Source organism: Thermobia domestica, chromosome 1 (genome assembly GCF_964235325.1).
Source record: "Thermobia domestica chromosome 1, izTheDome1.hap1.1, whole genome shotgun sequence".
In the NCBI taxonomy this organism is placed as follows: Eukaryota; Metazoa; Arthropoda; class Insecta; order Zygentoma; family Lepismatidae; genus Thermobia; species Thermobia domestica.
This window is the reverse complement of record NC_137454.1, coordinates 25,492,755-25,517,036: the sequence shown is the minus strand read 5'-3', so window position 1 is coordinate 25,517,036 and position 24,282 is coordinate 25,492,755. Positions and strand designations below refer to the sequence as shown.

The 24,282-nt window shown below is 37.8% G+C and overlaps 3 non-coding genes across 3 annotated transcripts; all 3 read right to left on the bottom strand.

Moving 5' to 3' along the window:
* Window positions 1–5,000: 5,000 nt before the first annotated feature.
* Window positions 5,001–5,084, bottom strand: TRNAL-UAA (transfer RNA leucine (anticodon UAA)). The gene has a single exon. It is a non-coding gene; the product is annotated as a tRNA-Leu (tRNA).
* Window positions 5,085–15,004: 9,920 nt separating this feature from the next.
* TRNAL-UAA (transfer RNA leucine (anticodon UAA)) lies at window positions 15,005–15,088 on the bottom strand. Its single transcript has one exon. It is a non-coding gene; the product is annotated as a tRNA-Leu (tRNA).
* A 4,556-nt stretch (window positions 15,089–19,644) lies between these two features.
* On the bottom strand, window positions 19,645–19,728 carry TRNAL-UAA (transfer RNA leucine (anticodon UAA)). Its single transcript has one exon. It is a non-coding gene; the product is annotated as a tRNA-Leu (tRNA).
* Between the last annotated feature and the right edge of the window lie 4,554 nt (window positions 19,729–24,282).

The window sequence follows — 24,282 nt, the reverse complement described above, 5'->3', positions numbered from 1 at the left end:
ACTTACGGTAAATATCCAGTTCAAGACTCAAAACCTGTTCAACAGGAAAGGCAAAACGATCATATAACCATTCATGAATTGTCAGAGAGGTAGGCCGCTGGCTAACCGCTCCGAAATCAAATTTCAATGTATTCACTCGACATGTAGACATATTCAAGTTATTCGCAGTCACAAACCAAGGAAAAAAAACACCAAAACTGTCGCCGAAAGATCCACAAAATTACAGTGAAAAAGAAAACGAAAAAAAAAAAGAAAAAAATGCTTCACTTAATGGGTGAGTTTGACTCAGTTCACACAACACAAGCGTAGCAGCAGAGAGCACAGAGAACGTGTTTACTCGACAACGTTCACAGCGCGAATAATATCAATATGTGGAAATTCGTATGCAAATGGATGTGTACTGAACTCACTTAGACAGTCCTTAAAGCAGTTATTATCGATTGCTGTGAATAAAAAGGATGGGATACACATTGTGATTGCATAAATTGTTCTTCGTTGCTGTACCGGTTGCACTAAAATTTCGTTCACCGCTTGCACTTAAGGCTAGAATATAGAGAAACCATTTGGCTAATCCAGGGTTCGAAGTGTGAAGAAAAGCAGAGATGGTATGTTTTATTACGATTTTGACTCGACATACCGGCTATCTAAATGTTGAAATACATTGAGGGTATGTTGCCTAAAAGATTGCATTTCTATTTAAATACTGACTGAAAACCATTGGATAGCTTCTCTGTATTAACGGGGGAGGGGGATATGGGGAAATTTTGATCCCCCGCCATTAACTTCCTGAATAAAAAATATCACCTTATGTTGTATTATAGAGAATTATACACGAAAATACTTTTTTAAAAAATCAGGATATTAGCAATTTCCTGCGGGAAAATTCTAGGTATCCCACTCGACTGTGGGGTATTTGAAACCCCTGGAAGGTCCGTCCGCCATAGCTGATAACCCTAAATCCGCCCATGTTCAAAACACGGCATTTATATGCATTAAGGCAAGAAGACATACACATACATAAGAAGGAAAAAATTCAATTTGGTGCATCAAAATATAAACTAAGTGAACTCCATTGAAGACACACCTTAAAAACAAAAGGTAGGGAAAGATAACAAAAACGTCGGTGTTGTGAACTTAGAAATTATTTCTACATAAGAAATAAAATCTTTTTACATGCAAAGCTGTTCATCTATTATTGTGTATAAAAATGGACTTATTAAAGGTACTTAGCATCTACTTTCCAGTTTTAATAATTGAAAAGCCATAGACGGTATGCCTTCATCACTGAAAAACCAAAGGCGGTATGGCATACCACCGCATACCGTCTCACTTCGACCACTGGGCTAATCTCGACAAATACGGGAGATCATTTTCGTGATATTTCCCACCATTTTAATAAACTTTTTTTTATGTCGACCGGAAGTATATTACTAAAGTTTCCTTTCAAATATTTCATTGTTTTTATCGTCCTTCTCCTCATTAGGTCTTCCGAAACTTTCATCTTCAAATGTAGAAATATCCATGATGTTTTGTCTCTTAGCTTCTCCAACTCTTTCACTTCCACGCGGTCCAGCGCCAGTCACTGTAACATCTTTCGAGGGAAAATCTTAAGGTTTTTTTTTTTTTTTTTTTAATGAAAATTGTCCTTCAGCTTTCTTCTCATTTATTAGGAAAAGAACTTCTTACCTTACTTCTTCCTTCTCTTTGTCTGAAAACATCTGAAAGCCAGGTAGCCAGGTCTGTCTGAAAAGATCAGGTTGCCATGGGAAACAAGCAACCTGGCGTTATCAACAGGAAATTTTTCATGAACTAAATGCAAGGCTCTACCTTTCAATTTCTTCATGTCTTCTGAGTTTGTTGAATTCTGTTGATTTAGATATGTAATAGGGTTGAATTGCAATGATACAACAAGTGGTAGTGTGGGATGTGTGTCTGCTTCCAGCTGTACGGATATTTCTTTGAATGGTTTCAAGAAAGTAATGAGCATCTTCAATAAATTTTTTTCAACATGTTCCATTCTTTCTTGATTATGCCGTTCAATTAGAACAGTTTCAATGACCATTTTTTGATCCTATTAATATTGATCCTAGATATTCAAAAGCATCCACTTTATCGAAAGTATGTTTTAGCACTTTGACGCTTCCATGATTTTCAGAATTACGATCCCTTCGAACTTCCATGTATTTAATTTTTTTTCTGTATTTACTTCTAAACCCATATCCCTGCAAGCGTTTAATAAGACCTCTGCATTTCTTTCTATTGTTCTCCTACCATCTCCTATTAAATTTAGGTCTACATCATCATCATACGCCATAACCTGGTGAATACCATTGAATTCTAGGCCCTGATTCTATCTTTGATTTTCTTTATAACGTACTTGAGAACAAAGTTGAATAATAATGGAGACAACATATCTCCTTTCAGGTCATGCATCTTGACAATCACGAATATACATGATGCTATCGACACACTTTTATCTATTCAAGATTATGTTATTATATTAATTTATTTACATTCGTTTTCCATTTGCCGTAGACTTTTGAGGAATATTACGAATTCACTTTATGATATGAAACATTTGTATACAAATAATACATTAATACGCTAGCATTGTTGCCAAGTAATTAATCTAAAATAATCTTAACAAAATGAAATAACATTGATTAAACATGTTCAAGTGAACTTCTATAATTAAACATTGCACATAAAACAATAGCAAAGTGTAAATAATGCTACAGTGAAATGAATAAAACAAGTCTTATTTTTCTTAGGCAAAAATGATCATTAATGATTCTGATTATTTTCTTTTGTTTTCAATGATCATTATTTAAAGCCTGAAATATCTTTAATCCGTAGCAATTCCCAAATGATTCGTAGTAGTTCTAAGTAACCAACAAAATCTAAATATTTGCAAACTACCAAAAACAGAAATAGCTAGTTATCATTATTACTTCCTTTTAACATAACTAATTCATTACCAAAGTGCTAAACTACATCTACACAGCAAAACGTCATTCTTTTAAAACGACTCACTTTGTCGAACACTGCTAAGGTGTTATTTCAGCACGAACACCATCATCACCTTCCTAGGGTATCGTAAACATCTAATAACTGCCAGTGAGGGTGTGTATTGGTTGTTATTTTTATCATAACTGCCTTCCTAGACTATCAGTGAGACTGTGTATTAGTTGTTTTTGTTATCATTAACACTTTCCTAGGGTATCTAATAATTGATAGTGAGACTGTGTATGAGTCTTTATTTTTTATCGTTACCACCTTCCTAGTGTGTGATAAATATCTAATAACTGACAGTGAGAGTGTGTATTGTTATTATTGCTAGATGGAAAGCTTTATGTGGTATATTCGACATTTCTACGAAGAAACGAACAACCTATGATATTTTCTGGTGATGTTGTCAGGAAATTCATACGCACACAAAACAATTCTCGTTAAGTAGTACAGGAAATATCCTATGTTTTACGTTTCTTGGTATAAATGTCGCATATAAAGCGTAAAGCTTTGCATATTGCAAAGATAACAACTAATACACAGTCTCACTGTCAGTTATTATATATTTATGATTCTCTAGGAAGGTGGTAACGATAAAAATAACAACTAATACACAGTCTCACTGTCAGTTATTAGATACCCTAGGAAAGTGTTAATGATAATAAAGACAACTAATACATAGTCTCACTGATAGTCTAGGAAGACAGTTATGATAAAAAATAAACATCCAATACACACTCTCACTGACAATTATTAGATGATACCCTAGGAAGATGATACCCTAGGAATTTTGAGAATTCACATAGTTTGAAAGTACACAGTAAGTTAAAATGTTAAACGAAACCTACTTGTTTTGAAGATCAAACTCATTTAGTCATACTTTATTGAGGGCATAATGTTTAAAATATGCTCATTTGTTTTGATTTTTTAAGTTTGTGTCCCCTTTCATCACCGAGGCTATATGAAACGTGGATCTACAGCTTACTATGGGCTCCGACCTGGATTCGAACACAGGTCTCCAACGCCAAAGGCGCGTACGTTAACCACATAGCCACAAATGAGCTCAAGAGATTGACGCACATTGTGAAACTGAAAAATAATTCCAATGTCAAGAGCATGTTTTTTTTTTCTTCTTTAAGGCTTACGCCCTTCTCATAGAAGTACCAGAAAAGGTTGCATTAATTTCTGGTGCGAGTACAGCGTCAATAAAGTGGTTTGACTTCGGTGTTTGTGTTCAGTGTTCTTGTGTAATATCAAGGTCATGAAAATCGAGACGCCCTGGTTCGATTCCCGGCGGGAACTCATGTGGTTCGGATTTCATGTTAATCAATAGGTCCACGTCTCATATAGCCTCGCTGCTGAACGGGATGTTAAAATCAACTCAACTCAAAATCGGGACCTACTATTCACATAAACTCCGGAACACGACTAGAGTTGGATTGTGGTGCAAGCCTCACAGGCCATTCTTCACCATACTATTTAGCCTGAAAGAGAGCTGGATTGTTTGGATTTTTACACCGACTTCAAGTGATTTGAATTTCATTAACAGAATAAGTATTACTTAGAGTGCAAAATATCATAATTTACATATGATATATACTACATGCATCGGTCAGAAAATGGCCATGTATTGGTTGTTGTTATAGGTAAATATAAAGTTGCCATCTAAGGAAGACATTCGTTGATTATAGCAAAGTCCGATTAAAACAGGATCCGAACCAATACTTAATGTTTTATCCTAGAATTAATATCCCCCGCCCTACTGGATTTCAATCAGAAACATGCAAACAGAAAGAATGCATGTTAACCACTCACCTCAAAAATGCACAGTTCAGAAGAGATGTACGGTATTTTAAAAATTTATCGCGACTGTACAAAGTAGTGGAGAGTTTAAAAATCATAAAGAAATTTTTCTTTGTCATAAGAGAATAGCCCATAAGTTATGAAGTATCATATTCTTTTAGTTTAAACGAGTAAAAAAAATCCCACTTTGTCAGGTGTGGGGTTCGAACCCACGCTCCCTATCGGGAACCAGAGCTTAAATCTGGCGCCTTAGACCACTCGGCCAACCTGACTACCTACGTAACTTCTTTCGTAGCTTCATGAACATGACTCACTCATCAGACGCGCTCGTAAACATGACGTCATGCGAGTAGTGTTATGGTAATGTGATGTCTATATTCAAGTAGTATAGCTGTATAGCACTGTGTTGATTGGAGTCGACACCATTGGCCATATGAAGGTGGGTCATGGACACTTTGATAACGGAATTTAGGCCACATAAGCTTGGACAGGAATTTCCCGAACTAAAGGGAATTACTCTAACCATTGGGCTAAAAAGAAGTTCAAACAGTAACAGTGATTGTGCACAGCACGGGAAACGAACCTGACAGTCTATCTTTCCTCTATAGTATCCGAGCTTAATGGCTTCATTATTTCATTTGTCTCAAATCTGAAAGAACAAAGAACTACCTTTGAGCAGAGTACTCAGATAAGAATATGCTTACGTAAGCTTAGGAGGACAATTGTAGTGCAGTCTTTAATAAGAAATACGTACTACTCTGGAAGCATTTGTGAAAGATATTTAAGACTTAAAGTTTAAGAATTGATAATAGACTTGCATGTTATACGAGCTTGTTTTATTGCTTGATTGATTAGGAGTTTTGGATCCCCCTCAACACCGAGGCTATATTTGATGTATATCTACAACCAGTGGCGTATTTAAGGGGGCCTTCCGGGCTCAAGACCCCCGGAAACTTTATTTACTATTTTAAAGTAATTGAAATATCTTCCAGAATTTTCATATTTCCAGGAATAAAGGTAGCGAAGCCCCTCACGAAACAAAATCGTAAATACGCCATTGTCTACAACTTAAAGTGGAGTCCAAACCACATGAGCTCCCACTGGGGATAGAACTCAAGTCTGCCGCGCTAAAGGCGTGTATATTGAGCCTTTTTTAGTTGGTCACATTTTTCTTAACGCCATAAATGACATTTTTCTTAACGCCATAAAAATCTACTTTCTCAAAAAGCATGTATAAGAATTTGTCCTTAAATACGTCATTTTTCTCAGGTCGATAAGTTCTACTGATCGATGCATGTTTCTTCTTTGAAAAATAAAACAAAAAATACATTTCACGCTTATACTATATTGCAGAATTTTGTCTTTGTTTTATTAAGCCTACTTCTTTTTTGAAAATTAGCAAAGTAAAAAATTTAGATCAGAATGTTTTCGATCAAAACTATTGTAAAACACTGAATGGCAGGGCAGGCAACAGCGTCATTTTAGATTTTTCTTTTCAGGGAGACAAGATTATTAATTCATATAAGAATTTACGGGCCGAGACGGCTTAGTGCTACCGTTCACCTCTGGCGCGTGGAGTCCCTGGGTTCGATCCCAGCTCGCGCCAAGTGGACTTTGTGGTGGACAAACACCGTGTGCGTGGGTTTTCTTGTTATTCTCCCGTGTCCTTCCATTTTATTCATTCCACCACTGCATTCATTTCTCATCACCGTTTCCTTTAGTTTAGCCTGCATAAATCGTGAGACGTAAAGCTGAAATACTTCATTTCACTTATGAATTTCAAGCTTTTTCTTACTATATTATGATACAACCAGGAATAAAAGTGGGGGGAACGCGAGGGACGGCGTCCCCCACCTCGAAAAAATATGTACTGTACGTCGTCCCTCAGTTCTTAAAAAATTACAATGGGCAAACATAGGCAGGGGGCACGGAGTGGCGTCATACCGTTACCTACGGTCCCCCACCTTCTCAGATCCAGTTTTACCCCCGGATACAATTGATTAAAACATATGCATTTCTCAAACTCGGGTGGGAGGCAATTGCCCCTCCTGCGTAGGGTGACCAGACGTAATGATTTTCGCAGTACAGTACTGTTTTTCAAAGAGCTGTCCTGCATGTTGCGAAGGCGCCTAGAAAATCTAGAAAAGTTCTTTTTAAAATGTCCTGAGTTAACTTGTTTGCGCATATAATGTTTCATTCTTTATTCACAACGTACTGAATCACAGGCACTCTTTTCCACAACGATAAACCGCTGTCTCAGTGTTTGTACCTTTCCTTAAGAAAATTTCCCTCAACTGACACAAAACTTTACCTTTCCTCATCAAATTTCCCCTAGTTTGTTGAATGTCAAATTTCTATCACAGAAGTTATGCGATAACATTAATTTAGCTATATTCAGTAGCGTATTTAAGGGGGCCTTCCGGGCTTAAGTACCTCCAAAATTTTATTTGCTATTTTAAAGAAACTGCAATATCTTACAGAATTTTCACATTTCCAGAAATAAATTAGTAAAGCCACTCCGCCCTCTGAAACAAAATCGTAAATACGCCACTGCCTATATTAAAGAAAGTGTCAACCACACTTGTTTTATTCATTTGCTTTTACTTCTACTTTTTTTTTATTGTTTTCTTCATTTTAATTACAAAAAAAAAAGATACAAAAAATACATTTAGCCAATAATGGGTCCAAATTATGGTTCTTTGAACAAACACACAGTCTATTGATATTGTATTTGTTAATATCTGAATAACAAAGAAAAATTTAAGCATTTATATTAATTAATCAGGCAGCGCGAAAATTTCCCTGGGTTTTCACAAAAAATTCCCTTTTCCCCTTTTCGTGAAATTTACCTATGAAATTTCCCTAGATTATTGAAATTTCCCTCAAACTATGAACACTGCGCTGTGTTTTTTAACACTGGGCAAAAGCAAGGACGCCGGTCCTGGGGAGCCGGGGGCGGGAGGCCCGGGCCCCTCCAAAGCTCATGTGGGCCCCCTGTTGTATTTATGGGTGTACTATATTTGGCATAATTTGAGTGCAATTTGTCTTAAAATCTTCATATATATATATACCTTCTGCACCTTAATGCCCCCCCTCCAAATTTACAGCGAAATCGGCGCCCTTGCTCAAAAGAATAGGGAAAGAGAACAATCAACAAACCATTGTTTTGCATTATATTGTTTTTACTAAGAAGGGCTTGTTGATATATCGGTGAGGTAGGAAAGGTTCTTTTTGAACTTAGGACAGTGATGCTAATCAAGTTAAGTAGAAGTTCCTTCGTGCCGGTCTAAATTTTCCCTCATTTCTTAAAATAATCCCATGCTCCGAAAACTGATTTAAAAAAATATCTTTAGCCCTACACGAAGTTTCACTGTACATTCATAAAAATAAACCACTTTGTCATCCATCAAAGCGTTTGGAGTTGTGTTGAATTCGTTCAATACTTTTGTTCAGTACTTTTCTTTTTAATAAAAACAAATGATTAACTTAAGGTTAACGTTAAATCAAATAAGGATATGAGTATTGCCACGCAGTGAACTATCATATACTATTATATTTGTGTACTACTTATCGCTTGGCAGAATCTAGTCACCCTACTCTTGCCAGACACTGGGAAAAAATGAAATGAAATCTTTGAGTTTTACGTCCCACGGTTATGCACGCACACGGTGTTTGTCCACCACAAAGTTCACTTGACGGGAGCAGGGTTTGAACCCGGGATCCCAAGCACCAGAGGTGAACGCTCTACCACTGAGCCACCGCGGCCGTGTGCCAGACACTGGGGACGTACAGAGAATTTGAATCCTGGGGGTCCGAAACAGTGTTTCTTCCAGATATGTTTTTAAGGGGGCTCTGCCTCCCGGAGCTCTGAGAGTGCGTCCCCGGAAGAGATCAAAATAATATGTCTATAATATAATAATAAATAAAATAGTACCTGGATTCTCCCCCCCCCCCCGAATGTTAAGTGTGCCGCCTCCGAACATTTTTTCTGAAAGGACGACTGCTCCGAAATCGGCCTCGATCGAAATCCCAACTTTTCTGTAAATTTAGTGTAATTTTAGGGGTATTTTACTGATTTTACTATAATTTATCCTCATATGGAATTTCAACTCCCTGAAATAAATTCACGCGTAGGGTGAGTTCGCCAATAGTCGACCGCTGAAAAAAAATCTTACTTCTAAGCACTTATAAAGCGTGATGATTTCATAGTATTTGACAAAAGTGAATTATTTGCTTTATTTGGGTTCTTTTGTACCATGCCGTGTGTTAACTGCTCACTTTTAAAATTTTGCAATGATATAAAAATACATTTTACGAAAACTCATCAAAATTCCCACTTGCCGACAGTCATCGCTCAGTAGTCGACCGCATTCATGCTATTAGTCGACCGCGCGCAATTTCTATCGTTTCTATCACGTAGAAGTATTTGATTGCCTTAGGTGATATTTCGAAATTGTATTATTCGCGAAATTTGAACTTGACAAAACGATTGTATAGATTTTATTTAATTTTCATCAAGGTTTTCTCCTTAGTGATTATAAATGAAAGAATCACGCTATTAGGATTTGAAACATAGCTATTTTATTTGGAATGATGTATTTGAATATTAAATAGATTTTCCACGTGAAACAAGACTTCTCTCCTGTGTTATATGCACACGTTATCTTATCACTGATATTACGGTTTTACAAATCCTAAACAAAGTACGAGTCTCTAATAATTTAGAAAATCCTAAGTGTTCACTTTTCTCCTGTGTGAAATATGTTTCTCTCCGGTGTTAGGTTTCTCTCCTGTGGCACTTGAGCACATCGAATTACTTTCTCATGTGTGATAAGGATTCTCTCCTGTGTTACTTAAGCACATCGAGTTATCTTCTCATAATGTTAAGGTTTCTCTCCTCCGTTATTTGATCACTTCGAGTTATCTTCTCATATATGATAAGGTTTCTCTCCTGTGTTACTTCAGCACATCGAGTTATTTTCTCATATATGATACGGTTTCTCTCCTTTGTTACTTGAGCATATCGAGTTATCTTCTCATATATGATAAGATTTCTCTCATGTGTTCCTTGAGCACATCGAGTTATCTTCTCATGTATGATAAGGTTTATTTCCTGTGTTACTTGAGCACATCCAGTTATCTCCTCATATATGATACGGTTTCTCTCCTTTGTTACTTGAGCACATCGAGTTATCTTCTCATATATGATAAGATTTCTCTCCTTTGTTACTTCAGCACGTCGAGTTATCGTCTCACATATGATAAGGTTTCTCTCCCGTGTTAGGTTTCTCTTTTGAGTTACTTGAGCACATTGAGCTATCTTTTCACGTAATAACAGTAAGTTCCTGATTGTTTATTCAAATCATTTATATGGTACAATCTGCGCACAGGAACTGCTTATCTGCAAGTTCTTCCCATGTATACCCAGATAATTCGGTACACCGAAGATGGAACCATTTATCACATTGATCGCAACCCACTGGTTTATCCTCACTTTCCAAAGCAAAATCATTTATTATCACTCCACATCCTGCGCATATAGCTCCATCGCCGTAATCAATTACATCTTCTTCATTGTGATGTTCTTCTACAACAGCAGTGGTCGTCTTCTTCGATCGTTTCTTTGGATTTTCCAGTTTGTTCCTCTTTTTTGCTGTTCTTTCATCCCTTTTGCGTTTCTTTTCCTCCTCTAGTTTCTTCTGTTCTTCTTGTTTTGCAGTCAGTGCGCGGCGATATTCTTCTGAGCTAATTGCAAACGGTATCTTCTCTACCTTCTTCTTAGGCTTTTTGACTGGACTCTTAGGCCAGAACAGATGCTTTTTAAAACTTGGCGTTATATATATTGGTCTGATAGTTTTAGGGGTTGTTGCGATATTCTTCTGACTTGATTCACTTGGTCCAGCAACAGCATCGCTTTCAACGTCCCTTGTTTCTTGCTGTGTTTCTGGTACAGAAACCAGAGCTGCAGTAGCAGGTTCTTTGAGAGAATAAGTATCTTGCTGAATATCTTTCATAGGTTCAGTTTCATTCAATGTAGTTGATGTGTTTCCTTTCTTCTCATTTGATGGCACAAATTCTGGAATAGACGCTTCCTTTCTCATAATAATGAAAGGCCTCTCTGATTCTGTTGTTGGAGCAGACATAACTGATTCTTCATTTGGCACAATACTGATTTGATCTTTCTCTTGTGCTGCAATGGCGTCGAATTCCTCAGGTATCGTTGGTAGAATAGATGTTATATTCACTCTGTTTTCAGTTGTTGCACTTGGATTGGCTTCAACAGCCAATGTCTGGGGAAGATTATTTAGTAAATCCTTTCCAACAGTGAGAGTAGCTTGAGACAAGTGTTCATTGTTGTCATCAACTACAGGGATTTCACCAACTGCAACTTCGTCATCTAATGGTAAGTTGGCACTTTTATCATCAGTTTGTAGTGCTTCGTCCATCGGCTTTTCTGCTGGAAGTTTCAAAACTTCAAGAACAGCGTTGAAGTCAACCGCAGCCTTTTGAAGTTCATCCTTGTACACAGTAATAACTTTTCTTGCAGTACGAAGGTCTTCTTCACTAACATTTGGCTGAGTGGAAGTACTCTCTGTGCTTTTACATACACTCTTGATGCATTTTGTGTAGTCAACAGCGTCCGGATTAAAAGGATACAGCCCACATTTGCGAAACCCATTCTTTATTGTTGACGGTGTTGCTGCTGTTGCTAGGACCTCTGCAATAAGTGGTGCAAACTGAACTCTTGTAATAGAAGATAAGTTCTTTTCCGTTAGATACCTGCGAACAACGAATTTCCAATTTGTTTTTAACGCCTTAAAGACGGATACATCGCATGGTTGCAAGATGTGTGTTGCATGAGGGTACAGGGCATACAATATGATCTCGTTGTTGTCACAAAATTTGCTTACTTCATAAGTTAAGTGAGTTTTGTGACCATCGATGAAAAGTATTACAGGCTTAGGTACATCGTGATCTAATAGCCATTTATTGAAACCATTGGCGACCCACTCAAAGAATGTCTCACTAATCATCCAGCCAGATTCGGATCGTCCTATCACAATCGAAGAGGGAATATTGGACACAATATCTCTGGGTACTCGCGACTTGTATGGATAAACGATCATTGGAGCAACGGTTTCTCCCGAAGCACTAAATGTTCCTAGAAAAGTAAGGGTTTCCTTTTCCTTATCTTGAACTTCATAAATATTCTTCCAGCCTTTTGGTCCCAAAATTTTTCCAGATGATGGGCACAACTGAAAAGAAGATTCGTCCGCGTTAAAAATTCTACGTGGATCTTCTAGAATGGAAAGATTGTTCGTACTGGTAAGGTAGGTCTTAAGATCATGAAACCACGAACGTATATATTCTTCTTTTACGAAACTTCGGCAGACATTTATAGGCTCAGCTGTCCTCACTGCAATATTTGGATGTCTCTTCAAGAAAGATGCATACCATTTCTGCCCAGGTCTGTTGTTTTTAAATGGTGTTTTGCGTTTGTCGTCTACAACTATTTTCTGTACTGAATTTAAGAGGTCATGCTTCTTTCTGGGGAAACCACGTTGAGAAAGTTCAATAAGCCAGTTTGCAAGGGCTTCTTCTTCTGTTTCACTGAGATAAGTACAGCGTCCCATCTTCCCAGTTGTTTCTGGTACCCGTCCATGTAATTTGTCTAAAACTGTTGTCTTTGGCACACCAAACCTTTTACAGGCTTCACGAACTGAAAGTTGTTTTGTTCTTACAGCTTCTAAGGCGCACTGCATATCAAATTCCGAATAGCGGAAAAATTTTCTTTTATATCCCGGAGCCATGCTATCTGTCAAAAATACATAAAATTTAAAATGCTTCGCCATATTTCTAACAACAAAATGCATTGCTATATTATAAAGCAGAAGTAATCAAGAATATATTAACAGAAGTTGTTTTTCAATATTGATAATCTTAATATTTCAGTGTTCTTCCCGAAAGCAGGTTCTGACCTGAAAAAAACCTGAGCCGAGTGAATCGATATTTTTTATTGCCATTAATCGGATGATGATGACTCCCAAGGACGTGAGACCTAGAGTTTAACGTGAGCTCCGAACCAATTGTATTCCCATGGAAAATTGAACCCAGGACTTTATTACAAAGCAGCATACTTTAACACTTACTTGAATTTTGTTGAATTTATTTATGTCCTTTAAGCATTTGTGGCACAGGACGGATAGGGGAGGGAGAAGGATGAGGAAAGGTGTCGGCCAGAGCCTATTATGTAGGCAACATCATGACATGCGCCTGGTATAACTGATAAAACCCCTAAGAAACCTGTCAGAAGGACCGGCATTGGGGTTTCAACCCGCACATCTCTCCATTCCCAATTCGTAATCTAGCAGGCTAGGCACTGGACAACGTGTCTGGTACATGCCTCCAAGAAATTATTATTATTTCTCTCATTCTGGGAGACGTAGTAGACTTACAGGAAACCATTCTTGTTCTCGTTTGTTTGCTTATTTCTTTGTTTATTATGGTTTAACGTCCCTTCTTAGCATCGAGACTATGTAAAGACGTGGACCTACAGTTTATAGTAATATTCGAACCGCTTTAATTCGTTCTGTGCTCTCCCGCTTCGAATTGAACCCGGGACACAGAGCACCAAAGGCACGAGTGCTACCCATTAGACCCAGGAGGAGGGCTTCTTGTTCTCGTATAAAAGAAACTTGGTTTCACATTGAAATAGTAGATCGTCATAAAAAGAAACTTTCAATTAAGTTACTGAACAAATTCCAGTCAGCAAAACGCGAAACATAGTATGAAACAGTGCGGTCGACAGGTGGCAAGAAATATTCCAATAGTCGACCAACACGAGAAACAGGCGGTCGATTTTTAGAATATGTCACGAAATCAAAAATTTTATAGATGCATGTTGAAAAACAGACCTTAATACCAAACAGGAAATAATTTGAAGCAATTTGGCGCCTTCTCAAATAATCCAATAATCGACCACCCTTGGTCGACAATTGGTTTGCATGGGAAAGAAAAAATGCCAAATTCCGACCACATTTTAAAATGTATTTTTTAATTTAATACTTTTCAGTTATTGACAAATTATACTGTACAGCTTCTAGAATAACTTAGTTTTGTAACAAAAACATTTCTTACCTCACGTACTATCTATATCCTCAAAAAACGAAAAATAACAGGTGCAGAAGATTCCCATTACACGCTGTCGTAAACTGTGCACCTGAGTCGTAATTCTACAGATACGTCGAAATTTATCGGTGAAAGACGACCAGCTGGCCAAGGGAGAGGGAAACAATGATTGTCATTGGTGGTATATGATGCAAGCTTTATCGTGAATTACTTTCCGCTCCAAAAGACCATTAGATATATTTTATATACACAATAGTAAGCAAAAATGGTCGACTATTGGATGGCGGTCGACTATTGGCGAACTCACCCTACGTCCCTTTTCAACACCGTTAAGATAACTTGGATACAAGCTATCAAGCATAGCTTATGTTAACTTCTTAAAAAGATTTTTTTAAAAAACAAGAAGAACAGGAATGTTAAGAAGCAATAAAAATAAAACTTGTGAAATAACAGATACTTTTTTTTTACAAGGCGGCAACACTGCCACCCGGTCTTTTGCTGAGCTTCTTTATTTGCGATCCTTATTAGCATGAACTTAACATTCAGGTGTTTTGACGTGACAGACTTGCTTTCACAACTCTGCCCACAATTGGATGAGGTCATCAGGTAGTTAGTTGCGTATTTTGTAGTGGATTTCCTCTCAATCACGGTGGATGATGATGCAAGGTCACATGCAGATGACGTGGCTCGAATGCAATGATATTTGCTATTAATGCAATGGTATTTCTTATTAGCAAAATTGTGTTCTTTATTATTCGTCGTAAGTTAATAAGAAATACTGGTGTTCTTTGGAAGTTCGATCAATCAATTTGAAATCCGTTTTCCGTAATTAGCAATCGGAGAAGACATGTTACTAAAACACATTGAACAGACAGCAAGCATACTGGTTCTTAACATTTTTTAAAAAATATATATATCCAGTAGCAATCCACGCGGTTTAATGGCACATGGGTGATGTACTATAGATTATATTATAGGACTTTTTTCTTTGGTAAAGTAATGCACAAGCCAATTACTGTCACGCTCTCTCAGTTAAAAAAAAATAAATAAATAAAAGACTTTATGTCAGGTGTGGGGTTCGAACCCACGCTCCCAATCGGGAACCAGAGCTTAAATCTGGCGCCTTAGACCACTCGGCCAACCTGACGAGTAGGCAACATATTTGCTTTTTGCCTCTATGAACGAACAGACTGATATGAAATATGGCGTATGTGGGAAATGGAGTGTTTGTAGTGTGTGGTTGAATTTTGTAAATTTTTAGTTCTGTCCAAGTTTGTTTATTTTTTTTTAATTTGAAAGTTCAAGGCCATGGACATCTCTAGCATGTTAAAATTGGGGGGACGGGGACGACTAGAATGCTAGTAGACCCCAACTAAAGTTACGTCAAAATTATGAGTAAACTGGGATCTACTTTACTAGTGTCATCCACTCTTCCTACCTTTAGCAACACAATTCATCATAATTTTCTTTCATCTCTGGTAGATTACTTGCCGAGAAAAAATTACGTTTATATAGCCCTATAATATAGTTCTTATGTAATTTTTTCACCTTGACATTCCCAACGATGAATTCCTGCTCAGTGTTCTTGAACGCATTCGCAGCAGTGTAGTTTTATAGTCCTCATATATACTATTTCGATTTTTTAGCTAACAAAATCTTAACTCTCTGAAAGAAATCTGACGATGACACTTGATTTGAGTGCGAATTTCGAACTTTCTGATTTTCATTCTTCTGCATTCTTAATAAACTCAAAAAGTATATTATCTACCTTTATGTTCATTTCGTTGTATGTTTTTGAACTTGTCCAATGAACCGTCCTCGTTTACGTTGATTTCCGTTTTAATGTCTAAAATTAATGTAGAATTTATTCTTGCTGTTATCCGGCTCCTCAATGCATTCTTTCCATCTTTCTCAAACTCAATTCGCTCATTAAACACTCATTTCTATCTTTAGTTTCTATATTGTCATAGTAGTTGTCCCTTGCTGTCCGTCTATAGTATTCACATCAAATTTATTCTCGTATATATTATTCAAATTTCTCTATCTTTTTAAATTCTTCTTGTCACATTCGCTTCTATTGTATATTTCCCTGTCTTTGTAGATTTTCCTTCTTAATTCACAGATAAACTTTCTATACATCCTTTCCTTCTCTTCTTCAATCTCCCTTCGTCATGGAAACCAATTGTTGCTGGTTAAGCAATTAAAAAAAAAAATGTATGCCAGCAGCCGAGACTACTTTGACTAACCAAGAAGTGTTACTTTAAAAAAGAAAAGTCCTTCTTTGACACGTCAGGCGGACATTCTAATCACATTAACCTAATGTTTAATAACAGACATAACTTCAATTTGTTCTTCCTGTGTTTTTCTTCTTCCATATAGATCTAAATACTTTCAACATTGATATATTTATCTCGTACTCAAAATACTGGGGGCGGACGCGTCCCCCTGTCCTCCTCTTCAGAGACGCCAGTGTTCAAAAATTTAATTAAATACGATTTAAGGAAAATAGCAATCAAGATTAAAGAAAATAATCTGTAAAACGCAAAGAAAACAAAAAGACAACAAAAAAATAATAATAATCTCGCCTGATGAACAAATGACAATCAACGCATCAATATTATAATAAATACTTCAACTTTATTTTATTAATTCAATTTCCAAGTGAATAATTCAATCAATAAGTTTATGCAATTATATAATTTTGAATCTGACCAAGGGACATAAAAGGACATAAAAGAATAAGACAATTTACAGGGTTTGTCCGGAAAGTAATAGGACTGAGTCGATTTTAAAAAAATTATTGAGCCAATCGTTACAATTCTTTAAAAACTTTCAAAATAGGCTCCTTCTGCGTCGATGCAGCGATTTCAGCGCGATTTCCAAGCATTGAAGGCGTCACGGGAGTCATTCTCCGGAATATCCTTGAGAGCCGCGGTGCAAGCTGCTTGGCTCCTCTCTGTCGTCTCAAAATGCTTGCCTTTCATCGGGCGTTTCAGGAGGAAACAAAAAGAAGTCCGGGGGGCCACATCTGGGCTGTAGGGCGGCTGCGGAAGCGTTGGGATGCCGGCCTTGGTCAGGAAGCTGTTCACAAGAAAGGCGGTGTGAGCCGGGGCGTTGTCGTGTTGCAGCTTCCAGTCGGCTCCGATGTCTGGTCGGACACGATTGACCCTCCGTTTGAGTCTCTTGAGCACTTCCACGTAAAACTTGGCGTTGACGGTTTGTCCAGGAGGAACAAATTCATGGTGGACGATGCCTTTGATGTCAAAAAAGACAATGAGCATCGTTTTCACTTTGGATTTGCTCATTCTTCCCTTTTTTGGGCGAGGAGATGCCGGCGTGTGCCACTCGGAAGATTGCCTCTTTGTCTCGGGATCATACTGAAAGACCCATGATTCGTCACCTGTGAATACGTTATTCAAAAATTGGGGGTCACTTTCACACATGTTCAAATTTTCTTGGCGCAATTCCACTCGCCGCAATTTCTGGTCGTCAGTGAGCACTTTTGGGACAATCTTCGCGCACACCTGGCGCATGTTCAAATGCTCCGTCACAATTTCATGAACCACAGTTTTTGGTAAATTTAACATCTGGGCAATTAAACGAATACTTAGTCGACGGTCTGAGTTCATAACTCCGCGCACACGAGTCACATTGTCGGTGTTTGTCGAAGTCGAAGGTCTTCCAGCACGGTCTTCATCGGCGACCTCTTTCCGGCCCTCCGAAAAGGCCTTGTGCCACCGAAACACACCACTGTTTGCTAAAGCATCATCTGGGTAAGCCTGCTTGATCATATCAAACGTCTCTGTCGCAGATTTACCGAGTTTAACACAGAATTTAATCGCGTACCTCTGCTCTAACGAACGGTGCATTTTCGGTTTGCACCACTCACAGAAACACGTCGCGCGAAAAAGCTTGTCCTGACTCTCCGTGTGCTCGGAGACAACTGACCAGCCGCTCCAAAGCTCATGTGGGCCCCCTGTTGTATTTATGAGTGTATTATATTTGGCATAATTTGAGTGCAATTTGTCTTAAAATTTTCATATATATATATACCTTCTGCACCTGAATGCCCCCCCCCCCTCCAAATTTACAGCGAAATCGGCGCCCTTGCTCAAAAGAATAGGAAAAGAGAACAATCAACAAACCATTGTTTTGCATTATATTGTTTTTACTAAGAAGGGCTTGTTGATATATCGGTGAGGTAGGAAAGGTTCTTTTTGAACTTAGGACAGTGATGCTAATCAAGTTAAGTAGAAGTTCCTTCGTGCCGGTCTAAATTTTCCCTCATTTCTTAAAATAATCCCATGCTCCGAAAATTGATTTTAAAAAATATCTTTAGCCCTGCACTAAGTTTCACTGTAAGTTCATAAAAATAAACTACTTTGTCATTCATCAAACCATTTGGAGTTGTGTTGAATTCGTTCAATACTTTTGTTCAGTACTTTTCTTTTTAATAAAAACAAATGATTAACTTAAGGTTAACGATAAATGAAATAAGGACATGCGTATTGCCACGCAGTAAACTATCATATACTATTATATTTGTGTACTACTTTTCGCTTGGCAGAATCTAGTCACCCTACTCTTGCCAGACACTGGGGACGTACAGAGAAGGTGAATCCTGGGGGTCCGAAACAGTGTTTCTTCCAGATATGTTTCTAAGGGGGCTCTGCCTCCCGGAGCTCTGAGAGTGCGTCCCCGGAAGAGATCAAAATAATATGTCTATAATATAATAATAAATAAAATAGTACCTGGATTCTCCTCCCCCCCCCGAATGTTAAGTGTGCCGCCTCCGAACATTTTTTCTGAAAGGACGACTGCTCCGAAATCGGCCTCGATCGAAATCCCAACTTTTCTGTAAATTTAGTGTAATTTTAGGGGTAATTTTACTGATTTTACTATAATTTATCCTCATATGGAATTTCAACTCCCTGAAATAAATTCCCGCGTACGTCCCTTTTCAACACCGTTAAGATAACTTGGATACAAGCTATCAAGCATAGCTTATGTTAACTTCTTAAAAAGATCTTTTTAAAAAACAAGAAGAACAGGAATGTTAAGAAGCAATAAAAATAAAACTTGTGAAATAACAGATACTTTTTTTTTACAAGGCGGCAACACTGCCACCCGGTCTTTTGCTGAGCTTCTTTATTTGCGATCCTTATTAGCATGAACTTAACATTCAGGTGTTTTGACGTGACAGACTTGCTTTCACAACTCTGCCCACAATTGGATGAGGTCATCAGGTAGTTAGTTGCGTATTTTGTAGTGGATTTCCTCTCAATCACGGTGGATGATGATGCAAGGTCACATGCAGATGACGTGGCTCGAATGCAATGATATTTGCTATTAATGCAATGGTATTTCTTATTAGCAAAATTGTGTTCTTTATTATTCGTCGTAAGTTAATAAGAAATACTGGTGTTCTTTGGAAGTTCGATCAATCAATTTGAAATCCGTTTTCCGTAATTAGCAATCGGAGAAGACATGTTACTAAAACACATTGAACAGACAGCAAGCATACTGGTTCTTAACATTTTTTAAAAAATATATATATCCAGTAGCAATCCACGCGGTTTAATGGCACATGGGTGATGTACTATAGATTATATTATAGGACTTTTTTCTTTGGTAAAGTAATGCACAAGCCAATTACTGTCACGCTCTCTCAGTTAAAAAAAAATAAATAAATAAAAGACTTTATGTCAGGTGTGGGGTTCGAACCCACGCTCCCAATCGGGAACCAGAGCTTAAATCTGGCGCCTTAGACCACTCGGCCAACCTGACGAGTAGGCAACATATTTGCTTTTTGCCTCTATGAACGAACAGACTGATATGAAATATGGCGTATGTGGGAAATGGAGTGTTTGTAGTGTGTGGTTGAATTTTGTAAATTTTTAGTTCTGTCCAAGTTTGTTTATTTTTTTTTAATTTGAAAGTTCAAGGCCATGGACATCTCTAGCATGTTAAAATTGGGGGGACGGGGACGACTAGAATGCTAGTAGACCCCAACTAAAGTTACGTCAAAATTATGAGTAAACTGGGATCTACTTTACTAGTGTCATCCACTCTTCCTACCTTTAGCAACACAATTCATCATAATTTTCTTTCATCTCTGGTAGATTACTTGCCGAGAAAAAATTACGTTTATATAGCCCTATAATATAGTTCTTATGTAATTTTTTCACCTTGACATTCCCAACGATGAATTCCTGCTCAGTGTTCTTGAACGCATTCGCAGCAGTGTAGTTTTATAGTCCTCATATATACTATTTCGATTTTTTAGCTAACAAAATCTTAACTCTCTGAAAGAAATCTGACGATGACACTTGATTTGAGTGCGAATTTCGAACTTTCTGATTTTCATTCTTCTGCATTCTTAATAAACTCAAAAAGTATATTATCTACCTTTATGTTCATTTCGTTGTATGTTTTTGAACTTGTCCAATGAACCGTCCTCGTTTACGTTGATTTCCGTTTTAATGTCTAAAATTAATGTAGAATTTATTCTTGCTGTTATCCGGCTCCTCAATGCATTCTTTCCATCTTTCTCAAACTCAATTCGCTCATTAAACACTCATTTCTATCTTTAGTTTCTATATTGTCATAGTAGTTGTCCCTTGCTGTCCGTCTATAGTATTCACATCAAATTTATTCTCGTATATATTATTCAAATTTCTCTATCTTTTTAAATTCTTCTTGTCACATTCGCTTCTATTGTATATTTCCCTGTCTTTGTAGATTTTCCTTCTTAATTCACAGATAAACTTTCTATACATCCTTTCCTTCTCTTCTTCAATCTCCCTTCGTCATGGAAACCAATTGTTGCTGGTTAAGCAATTAAAAAAAAAAATGTATGCCAGCAGCCGAGACTACTTTGACTAACCAAGAAGTGTTACTTTAAAAAAGAAAAGTCCTTCTTTGACACGTCAGGCGGACATTCTAATCACATTAACCTAATGTTTAATAACAGACATAACTTCAATTTGTTCTTCCTGTGTTTTTCTTCTTCCATATAGATCTAAATACTTTCAACATTGATATATTTATCTCGTACTCAAAATACTGGGGGCGGACGCGTCCCCCTGTCCTCCTCTTCAGAGACGCCAGTGTTCAAAAATTTAATTAAATACGATTTAAGGAAAATAGCAATCAAGATTAAAGAAAATAATCTGTAAAACGCAAAGAAAACAAAAAGACAACAAAAAAATAATAATAATCTCGCCTGATGAACAAATGACAATCAACGCATCAATATTATAATAAATACTTCAACTTTATTTTATTAATTCAATTTCCAAGTGAATAATTCAATCAATAAGTTTATGCAATTATATAATTTTGAATCTGACCAAGGGACATAAAAGGACATAAAAGAATAAGACAATTTACAGGGTTTGTCCGGAAAGTAATAGGACTGAGTCGATTTTAAAAAAATTATTGAGCCAATCGTTACAATTCTTTAAAAACTTTCAAAATAGGCTCCTTCTGCGTCGATGCAGCGATTTCAGCGCGATTTCCAAGCATTGAAGGCGTCACGGGAGTCATTCTCCGGAATATCCTTGAGAGCCGCGGTGCAAGCTGCTTGGCTCCTCTCTGTCGTCTCAAAATGCTTGCCTTTCATCGGGCGTTTCAGGAGGAAACAAAAAGAAGTCCGGGGGGCCACATCTGGGCTGTAGGGCGGCTGCGGAAGCGTTGGGATGCCGGCCTTGGTCAGGAAGCTGTTCACAAGAAAGGCGGTGTGAGCCGGGGCGTTGTCGTGTTGCAGCTTCCAGTCGGCTCCGATGTCTGGTCGGACACGATTGACCCTCCGTTTGAGTCTCTTGAGCACTTCCACGTAAAACTTGGCGTTGACGGTTTGTCCAGGAGGAACAAATTCATGGTGGACGATGCCTTTGATGTCAAAAAAGACAATGAGCATCGTTTTCACTTTGGATTTGCTCATTCTTCCCTTTTTTGGGCGAGGAGATGCCGGCGTGTGCCACTCGGAAGATTGCCTCTTTGTCTCGGGATCATACTGAAAGACCCATGATTCGTCACCTGTGAATACGTTATTCAAAAATTGGGGGTCACTTTCACACATGTTCAAATTTTCTTGGCGCAATTCCACTCGCCGCAATTTCTGGTCGTCAGTGAGCACTTTTGGGACAATCTTCGCGCACACCTGGCGCATGTTCAAATGCTCCGTCACAATTTCATGAACCACAGTTTTTGGTAAATTTAACATCTGGGCAATTAAACGAATACTTAGTCGACGGTCTGAGTTCATAACTCCGCGCACACGAGTCACATTGTCGGTGTTTGTCGAAGTCGAAGGTCTTCCAGCACGGTCTTCATCGGCGACCTCTTTCCGGCCCTCCGAAAAGGCCTTGTGCCACCGAAACACACCACTGTTTGCTAAAGCATCATCTGGGTAAGCCTGCTTGATCATATCAAACGTCTCTGTCGCAGATTTACCGAGTTTAACACAGAATTTAATCGCGTACCTCTGCTCTAACGAACGGTGCATTTTCGGTTTGCACCACTCACAGAAACACGTCGCGCGAAAAAGCTTGTCCTGACTCTCCGTGTGCTCGGAGACAACTGACCAGCCGCTCCAAAGCTCATGTGGGCCCCCTGTTGTATTTATGAGTGTATTATATTTGGCATAATTTGAGTGCAATTTGTCTTAAAATTTTCATATATATATATACCTTCTGCACCTGAATGCCCCCCCCTCCAAATTTACAGCGAAATCGGCGCCCTTGCTCAAAAGAATAGGAAAAGAGAACAATCAACAAACCATTGTTTTGCATTATATTGTTTTTACTAAGAAGGGCTTGTTGATATATCGGTGAGGTAGGAAAGGTTCTTTTTGAACTTAGGACAGTGATGCTAATCAAGTTAAGTAGAAGTTCCTTCGTGCCGGTCTAAATTTTCCCTCATTTCTTAAAATAATCCCATGCTCCGAAAATTGATTTTAAAAAATATCTTTAGCCCTGCACTAAGTTTCACTGTAAGTTCATAAAAATAAACTACTTTGTCATTCATCAAACCATTTGGAGTTGTGTTGAATTCGTTCAATACTTTTGTTCAGTACTTTTCTTTTTAATAAAAACAAATGATTAACTTAAGGTTAACGATAAATGAAATAAGGACATGCGTATTGCCACGCAGTAAACTATCATATACTATTATATTTGTGTACTACTTTTCGCTTGGCAGAATCTAGTCACCCTACTCTTGCCAGACACTGGGGACGTACAGAGAAGGTGAATCCTGGGGGTCCGAAACAGTGTTTCTTCCAGATATGTTTCTAAGGGGGCTCTGCCTCCCGGAGCTCTGAGAGTGCGTCCCCGGAAGAGATCAAAATAATATGTCTATAATATAATAATAAATAAAATAGTACCTGGATTCTCCTCCCCCCCCCCGAATGTTAAGTGTGCCGCCTCCGAACATTTTTTCTGAAAGGACGACTGCTCCGAAATCGGCCTCGATCGAAATCCCAACTTTTCTGTAAATTTAGTGTAATTTTAGGGGTAATTTTACTGATTTTACTATAATTTATCCTCATATGGAATTTCAACTCCCTGAAATAAATTCCCGCGTACGTCCCTTTTCAACACCGTTAAGATAACTTGGATACAAGCTATCAAGCATAGCTTATGTTAACTTCTTAAAAAGATCTTTTTAAAAAACAAGAAGAACAGGAATGTTAAGAAGCAATAAAAATAAAACTTGTGAAATAACAGATACTTTTTTTTTACAAGGCGGCAACACTGCCACCCGGTCTTTTGCTGAGCTTCTTTATTTGCGATCCTTATTAGCATGAACTTAACATTCAGGTGTTTTGACGTGACAGACTTGCTTTCACAACTCTGCCCACAATTGGATGAGGTCATCAGGTAGTTAGTTGCGTATTTTGTAGTGGATTTCCTCTCAATCACGGTGGATGATGATGCAAGGTCACATGCAGATGACGTGGCTCGAATGCAATGATATTTGCTATTAATGCAATGGTATTTCTTATTAGCAAAATTGTGTTCTTTATTATTCGTCGTAAGTTAATAAGAAATACTGGTGTTCTTTGGAAGTTCGATCAATCAATTTGAAATCCGTTTTCCGTAATTAGCAATCGGAGAAGACATGTTACTAAAACACATTGAACAGACAGCAAGCATACTGGTTCTTAACATTTTTTAAAAAATATATATATCCAGTAGCAATCCACGCGGTTTAATGGCACATGGGTGATGTACTATAGATTATATTATAGGACTTTTTTCTTTGGTAAAGTAATGCACAAGCCAATTACTGTCACGCTCTCTCAGTTAAAAAAAAATAAATAAATAAAAGACTTTA